Source organism: Manduca sexta, unplaced genomic scaffold, assembly GCF_014839805.1.
Source record: "Manduca sexta isolate Smith_Timp_Sample1 unplaced genomic scaffold, JHU_Msex_v1.0 HiC_scaffold_3977, whole genome shotgun sequence".
Classification (NCBI taxonomy): domain Eukaryota; kingdom Metazoa; phylum Arthropoda; class Insecta; order Lepidoptera; family Sphingidae; genus Manduca; species Manduca sexta.
Window position 1 is genome coordinate 1 of NW_023595104.1, and position 8,116 is coordinate 8,116.

Genomic DNA, 8,116 nt, shown 5'->3' on the forward strand with positions numbered 1-8,116 from the left:
TGTTGGCGACGCAAATCCTTTTTGGTAAAATATAGTTTAGTTTTAAATTTTTGAATTTCGATTCGTCAATGTAATGTCTTTTATGTTCTTAGTTGTCAGTTGAGATTTTTTATTTTCGTCGTATGTGAGTAAATTATTTTATTATAACGCCTAGTTTTACTCTTAACTGGTTGAGTACTGGCTCATCTTTAACAAGTGGTCTTCGAGCCGGATCTGCAGAATATTATGTTCCGCACACCGCAAAAAATGACCAGGAAAACGCGCCGTGGCCCACAAGAGAAATTGCCGAAAAATGTTGACTCTGAAAAAGGGTCTCCACAAACATGGATCAGGCAACAACGGAAGGACTCTCAAAGGAAAATGGTGCGCAGCCAATAGTACAACCAAGTATTCCCGAACTTGATGCAACTTCTGAGCCAACTCGACACGTTCCAGATCCGCTCGCAAAGCAATGTCTTCACGCAGAAGTCAGGTATCATCCAAGTCTTCTATAAACATCATAAAAGAAATTGCAATTGGAAGCGGAACAACGGAAGGCACGCATCGAAATGGCCCTCATCGATCGGGAAACAGAGTTAAAGCTGGCGGAACTTGAAGAGGAGACCTACATTGATTACAGTCCACAAATTGAAGAAGAATTAATAGGTCTCAACTTCAAGTACAAGATTGGAAAATCTTCAAACTACATTCGAGGTACCACCGAAGGACCAGTTCACCCCGATCATGGTAAAACAGCGGGTCAACTGCACCAGGTATCGCCAATACTTGTAGCTACGAAGAACAAAACACATACGACCACGTCAAAGGCCCTGTACCACCCACGTACAGCTCAAGCAATGCTGTAGACATGCTTGCTATGGCAATTAAAACCTCACAAGTGCCACTGCCAATAAAACCAATGCCAGTTTACTGAGCCGCATGTCAACACCAAAAGATTTACCGGAATTTGCTGGCGATCCAATGGAATGGCTCCAGTTTAAGCAGGCGTATGAGGAGTCCACTGAGGTGTGTAATTTTACGGACAAGGAGAATTTATGGAGGCTACGTAAGTGCCTTAAAGGGTCGGCGAAGGAATCAGTTAGTGCTTTGTTTATCAGCGCCACGTCACCTGCGAAGGTTATGTCGACATTGGAGCTGCTGTATGGGAACCCTGACTGCATAATATCCCGTATTATAAACGACCTTAAAACTCCCGCCGCTGCACCAGGACTATCAAAAAGACTGTGTGACATTTGCAGTGAAAATTCAGAATTTTGTAGAGGCAGTTCGAGCTGTTGGACGTGAAGAATACCTATTTGGGGTAAATATTGTATCTATCATTTTATCCAAGCTGCCTCCAATACTTATTTCAAAATGGTCAGATTACAGCTATAAATTTATAATAGAAGGAACTAAACCGCGGCTAATAATAATGTCTGAATTTTTACAAGAAGAGGCCGTAAAATTATCAACAACCGCGAGCATCATCACCAACATTCGACATGTCCTTCAAAATACCAAAGGGAAAATACAACCCGAGCTATATCACATACATTCGCAATTCAAGAAACGAATCCCAATGCCGATTTTGTAAAAAGTCTGTTCACATACTAACCGAACAAGAGTTTAAGAAAGCGCTACGTAATGTCAGATGGCAATTTGTCAAACGTCACGGAATTTGTTACAAATGTCTATTATCTCGCCATGAGCGCAATACATGCCCAGCGCCTTCCTGTGACAAAAATAATTGCGGTCAACCCCATCATCGCCTTTTACACTACACCGTGAACGTGGTTAATCGAAAACGATCAACGTACGCATCGACCATCTATATCAATAGCTACGGATGCACGTCACGAGCCTGAGCTGCGAGGTACTTCTCCTGCATCACAGTCGTCACCGTCACCAGCTACGGAAAATGTAACCTATATTAGTGCAGTGATCGTAAAGTTTTGCTAAAAGTGGTTCCTGTTCGTATACACGGTCCCTCGGTGTAGTGAATTCGAGTGCGTTGTTAGATGACGGGGCAACTGTATCGTTCATAAGCGCTAGCCTCGCAGAACGTGCAGGACTACACGGGCGCCGGGAAACAATGCATGTGCGTGGTGCTTGGACTGATAACGAACTGGTTTGTGAAACAACAATTGTTAATATGGACCTTAGTGGTATAGACAATAAGGTGTATAACATAAGAGCTCGTAGTATCAAGGAGTTAAACTTGCCTTTGCAAAAATTCGATTTTGTTAAATGTTATAATTATAGCCACTTAAGCGATATAAAGAATGATTTATGTACCGTTAATTTAAAACCTGAAATGTTAATTGGACAGGATAATTACCATTTGCTATTGCCCTTAGAAGTAAGGTTGGGTAAATTAAATGAGCCGTCTGCTACACTCACCCCTCTAGGCTGGTGCATCCACGGTAGTCTACGTGTGCCGCAGAACGAGCGCAAATCGACAATCGCCACTGCTCTCACTGTATTTGAGAATGCAGAGGATTCTATGTCATACGAGGTCGGTTTGCAGCATCTTCATGAGGAAGTCAGATGTTCCTTTGCCTTAGATTCACTAGGAATTTCAGCCACTATGCCGCGTCAAAATGCTGATGACGTACGCGCTATCGCTGAGCTGGAACGTACTGCCCTTCTCAAGGACGGTCGTTGGTATGTTTCTCTACCGTGGAAGGATAAGGAGTGTAAGATGCCAGACTCTTACACTGCCGCTGTAAGAAGGTTCCGAGGTATTGAAAATAAAATGGAGAAGGATTTAGGTTTTGCTTACAGGTACAGAGAACGTATTCAACATCTACTGGAAAATGGATTTGCTAGAGTACTTGAGGACTCCGCGTCCACTCCCCGGACATGGTATTTACCTCACTTCGGGTGGACAATCCGAATAAAGAAACTACGTCTGGTATTTGATGCTGCGGCGAAGGTGAAAGGTTCGTGTCTTAATGATTACTTACTCACGGGCCCCGATTTGTTGTCATCTCTATTTGGTATAATGTTACGTTTTAGAGAATAAAGTAGCAGTAACAGGTGACATCAAAGATATGTTCTTACGCATAAAATTCATGACGAAGACCAAGACGCATTTAGATTTATTTGGCGAAATAGTCCTAAAGAAAATATTAAGACGTATGTAATGACGTCACTAATTTTTGAGCTAATTGTTCCCCTTTATAGCTCAGTTTATAAAGAACAAAATGCACAGCGCTATGTGTCAACCTTACCGGCCGCTGTTAAAGCAATAACGAATTCACACTATATGGATGACTATATAGATAGTTTACCTGATGACGAGTCAGCAATAAAAATGGTAAAAATATAACTAATATCCACTTATCAGGTGGTTTTGAGATTCGAAACTGGACTAGTAATAGCGAAGCTGTGTTGAACTCTATACCTGAAGCATCCTTAGGCACTGCAGCCATAAAGTTTAAAACTCATCAGCAGTTCGAAGGAGAGCGTATTTTGGGCCTGATATGGTATCCCAAAGATGACGTATGGGGTTTTGATGTGTCTTTGAAACGGATACCCGAAAGCATTATTCATGGTAAGGAGCGCCCTACGAAACGGTTAATGTTAAGAGTAGTAATGTCTATTTTTGATGTTTTAGGTTTCCTATCGCCATTTACTATACAAGGAAAAATTATGCTACAGGATACGTGGCGTCTTAATATTGGATGGGACGAATATATATCAGATGATATTTACGGTAAATGGTGCAAATGGATTAATTTACTTAAGTCTATTCGTGACTTACGCATACCGAGGTACTATCAGGCGCCATTAACAATAAGGCGAGATAGCCAGCCGGCCACGAACCTAACACCTTGCGATTCGCCAGTACTCATCGGACTCACTATGCCGCCGACACCTCCGCTCGCTACGACCGGTGAGGGAAACTCCGTGACAGAGTCCGCAGATGTTATGTCAATGAATATCGGCTATGACAACCTACAATTGCATGTGTTTAGCGACGCATCGAGTAAAGCAATGTGTGCGGTTGCATTTTGGCGCTGGAACATTAATGAAAAAATTTATGTCTCATTTATAGCAAGTAAGTGTAGAGTCTTACCTGTTAGGCCTATAACCATCCCGAAAGCTGAACTTGAAGCAGCTCGCCTGGCAGCTAGATTGGCGAATAATATAATAAGGGAGCATAGATTAACTCCAACCGTTAGATATTTTTGGTGTGATTCAACCACAGTTATCCATTGGATTCGAAACAATACACGGAAGTATAAAACATTTGAAGCTAATCGCCTAGGTGAGATAGATAACTTGACCCGTATACATGAATGGAAATATGTTCCTACGAAGTTAAACGTTGCTGACTTAGGCACCCGAGAATCTTTTGATTGTTCTGTCTTTGAAAGCGAGTGGTTTACGGACCAGCTTTTTATACAATGACATGTCTCAGTGGCCTCAGGATCTACTCAATTATGAATTGGTTGATGATAATCTGGAACACGTAGCGGTTACACATATGGAATCGGAATCATCAGTAACGTTATATCACTTACCTGTACCTGATCCTCTACGGTTTTCTTCCTGGCTACGTTTGAAGAGGTCTGCAGCTGCACTGCTAAGATTTGTCGATAAATGCAAAAGACTTCCTGGACAGTTAGACTGCAAGATGATGGATCGAGCAGAATGCTTACTGTTGAAGAGTGCTCAAGCAAAATCATTCCCTATTGAGATAACCGCTTTGACACGAGGTAAACCTGTACCTAAAAATAGTAAATTACTTACCTTGTCACCCTTTTTGGATAATCACGGCGTAATGAGGGTTAATGGGCGGATCAACTCTGCTCTCGGCGTGGACCTAGAAACGAAAAATCCTGTAATATTAGACGGACGACACCCTGTGGCAAAATTAATTGTTCGGCATTTCCACGTAATGGCCGCTCATGGAAACCAAGAATCCGTGGTGAATGAGCTGAAACAAAGATATTGGCTTTTAAAACTTAGACCTACAGTAAAAAACGTTGTGTCTCAATGTATGTTGTGCAGGATTCGCAAAGCTAGACCACAAGTACCCAGGATGGGAGATTTACCTTTCGCCCGAGTAGCCCATCACAATCGTCCATTTACCTTTTGTGGGTTAGACTTATTCGGTCCTCTGGAAGTTACAGAGGGAAGGCGACGAATGAAAAGATACGGAGTGATATTTACATGTTTGACGGTTCGAGCCGTACATATCGAATTAGTGGGATCGCTCACTGCGGACTCCTTAATTTTGGCCTTGCGACGTATGGCGTCGAGGCGCGGTTGGCCGCGACGCATATATTCGGATAACGGAACAAATATGCGAGGTGCCGATAAGGAGCTGCAGAAATCTATTCAAGAAATAGATACAGGAGTTTTAAAAATGAGGGTGTTAATAATGGATTTGATTGGACCTTTATTCCTCCGGCGAGTCCCCATTGGGGTGGGGCATGGGAAAGATTAATAAGAACCATCAAAACTTCACTGAGAATTATATTAAAGAACGTGCTCCAAGGGAAGAAGTTTTAAACACCTTCATGACAGAGGTGGAAAATATTGTGAACAGCCGTCCCTTGATGCATGTTAGCGTCGAGGCAGGTGACGTAGAGTCACTCACGCCAAACCATTTCCTTATTGGAACGTCATCAAATCTGCCTATATTAGGAAGTTTTAATGACACGGATTTCTGTCTGCGCCAACAATGGCGTAAAGCTCAAAGGTTAGCTGACATGTACTGGCGTAGATGGGTAAGGATATCCTTCCTGATCTCATACCAAGAGGAAAATGGTGTGGAGAGCAGAAACCCCTGCAAGTTGGCGATCTCGTTTTGGTTGTAGACCAAGATTTACCGCGTAACGTTTGGCCAAAGGGTCTTATTACCAAGTTATTTCCAGGAAAGGATGGTCGAGTACGGGTAGTAGAGGTCAAAACCAAGACGGGATTTTGGCGGCGTTCTGCGGCGCGCGTCGCTCGTATTCCTCTAGATGTGGAATGCTGTACCAGCATTGGGGTGGGGAGTGTTGGCGACGCAAATCCTTTTTGGTAAAATATAGTTTAGTTTTAAATTTTTGAATTTCGATTCGTCAATGTAATGTCTTTTATGTTCTTAGTTGTCAGTTGAGATTTTTATATTTTTCGTCGTATGTGAGTAAATTATTTTATTATAACGCCTAGTTTTACTCCTTAACTGGTTGAGTACTGGCTCATCTTTAACAGGTAGATAACCTAATATGGGCATTAAGAAGTATTTTAGATAGGTACTCGTAGACATATGACATTATCTCTCTATGTATGGAGTACGTGCGTCATACTTTATATAGCACATGTTGCAAAATGACTTAACAATTTTCGGGCTCCTGACTGCTGACATCATTACCTCTGGGAATCAAAATAAAAAAACATGGCAACTCGTAAATTTGAATAAATTTTTCAGAATATGATAAAATAATAAAAAATAAAAACTGTCTTCCATTGTGATAAAGAAAGTTAATTACCACTACTATCCAACCTCATGCGCGACTGAACGATTATGTTAGTCACTGGTCTTACGACGAACGTTTAGTTGGTAAGAATCATGAAAACCCCTACATTACTACCCCTACATCGGTACTATATCAATAACGGATACCCTGTTCGTCGCATCAAAAACAGTTTCAGGTAAGGTTACATAGTTTTGAGCACCTTGTTGAGACTAGTGACCTAGTTGCCAAATGTGGACAGGCTCAAAGCACATACACAATATTGAAGGATGCGCTTTGCTGCAACGGCACCATAATGCTCACACCGTAAGCATATTTAATAAAATAATTTACATACAGTTTACAAACCGTAGGAACGCCTGCAATCCTTTTTATTCTACTAGTCGCCTTAAAATGCCTATTTTAATTTTCTATGTTCTACATTTGTAACAGGTAAGGGATGACTACCATGAATCATGATTATCAAAATAGCTGACCTTAGCTTTCACATCACAGTGCTATTGCTGATTGAAAGTTTCCAGTTTTATATATTAGTCTATGATTGAAAGTTTCCACTTTTAAACCGTAATGGTAAATATAATCTGTGTCCAAACTGGTAGAATGAGGGTTATAGCATACTATAACCCTCATTCTACCTGCTAATAAGGCGAAGGTAGTTCGCAAACCCCATAGGGTTTGCGAACTACCTTCAGTGTTGCCAGGGCCCTTGAGTCGTAAATTACGTTTTGTTTCCTGAAATGTTACATTTTTGCTGCAAAAGTTACATTATTGTTTTTTTGTAAGTTACGTGTTTTTGGGCAAGCATTTCTGTAGATACGAAACCGCGAACCGCGGAACCTGCGAAGTAGAAAACGTGCGCGCGCATACTCAAGCAAAATCAAGTTTTAATATATCCAAGATACGTTTCATTTGGCATGGTGAGCAATCTCTGAGTGTGATATGGAGTGAATTACTTTTAGACCCGCCAGTTTTAGATGCGTTCAAATTGGATGCCTTGAATTGAAATGCGTTGGTAAACTGTTTACAATAAAAATTTTGTATTACAAATCTTGTTGTTCTCAAAAGTTACGAAAATTGCCTTAAATATAAAAATTACATGTTACGCGAGGGGTCAAAAGTAACGAAAATGTAAGAAATGTAACCTTCTGGCAACACTGACTACCTTATACATTTGTAAAACATACAAGGCCACGAACGGTAAAATTAGTATGCAGTGGTTCGAACAAAAGACTTATCACATAAGTCTTAAGGGTTACCCCTATTCCAAGCCCTAATTATTTAGATCTACCTTTAACAATATATTTTTCACAACCGTTACATACAAAACTTTTATTATTTAAAATTAATTAGTATTTATTGTATACATTTATTATGCCGTCATATTGTCAGTACCGATTTTATTGAGAGATTCGAAAATAGCGACATCTATTACTTTTGTATGAATACAACAAGAATTACATCACTTTTATTTTTCTTAAATAGGTAGATCAGTATTTTTAAATTAATTTGAATGTTTTTGAGTATTATACTAGATATATAAAAATATTATTTTAAAGTTTGGGTAAAAAAAATATTTTGCGTTGTCGCTAATTACTGAAGTTTATTGCTTGGTTGGCAGCACTGTGACCGTGACAAAACTTTCGTTCGTTCGTTGATGTGTGCAA

The 8,116-nt window shown here is 40.5% G+C and overlaps 1 non-coding gene across 1 annotated transcript; it reads left to right on the top strand.

The window, feature by feature from the left end:
• The first annotated feature begins 548 nt into the window (after positions 1 to 548).
• On the top strand, positions 549 to 4,395 carry LOC115455556. The gene is made up of 4 exons (XR_005113915.1): positions 549 to 693; positions 935 to 1,045; positions 2,337 to 2,844; positions 3,166 to 4,395. It is a non-coding gene; the product is annotated as an uncharacterized LOC115455556 (transcript).
• The last annotated feature ends 3,721 nt before the right edge of the window (positions 4,396 to 8,116 follow it).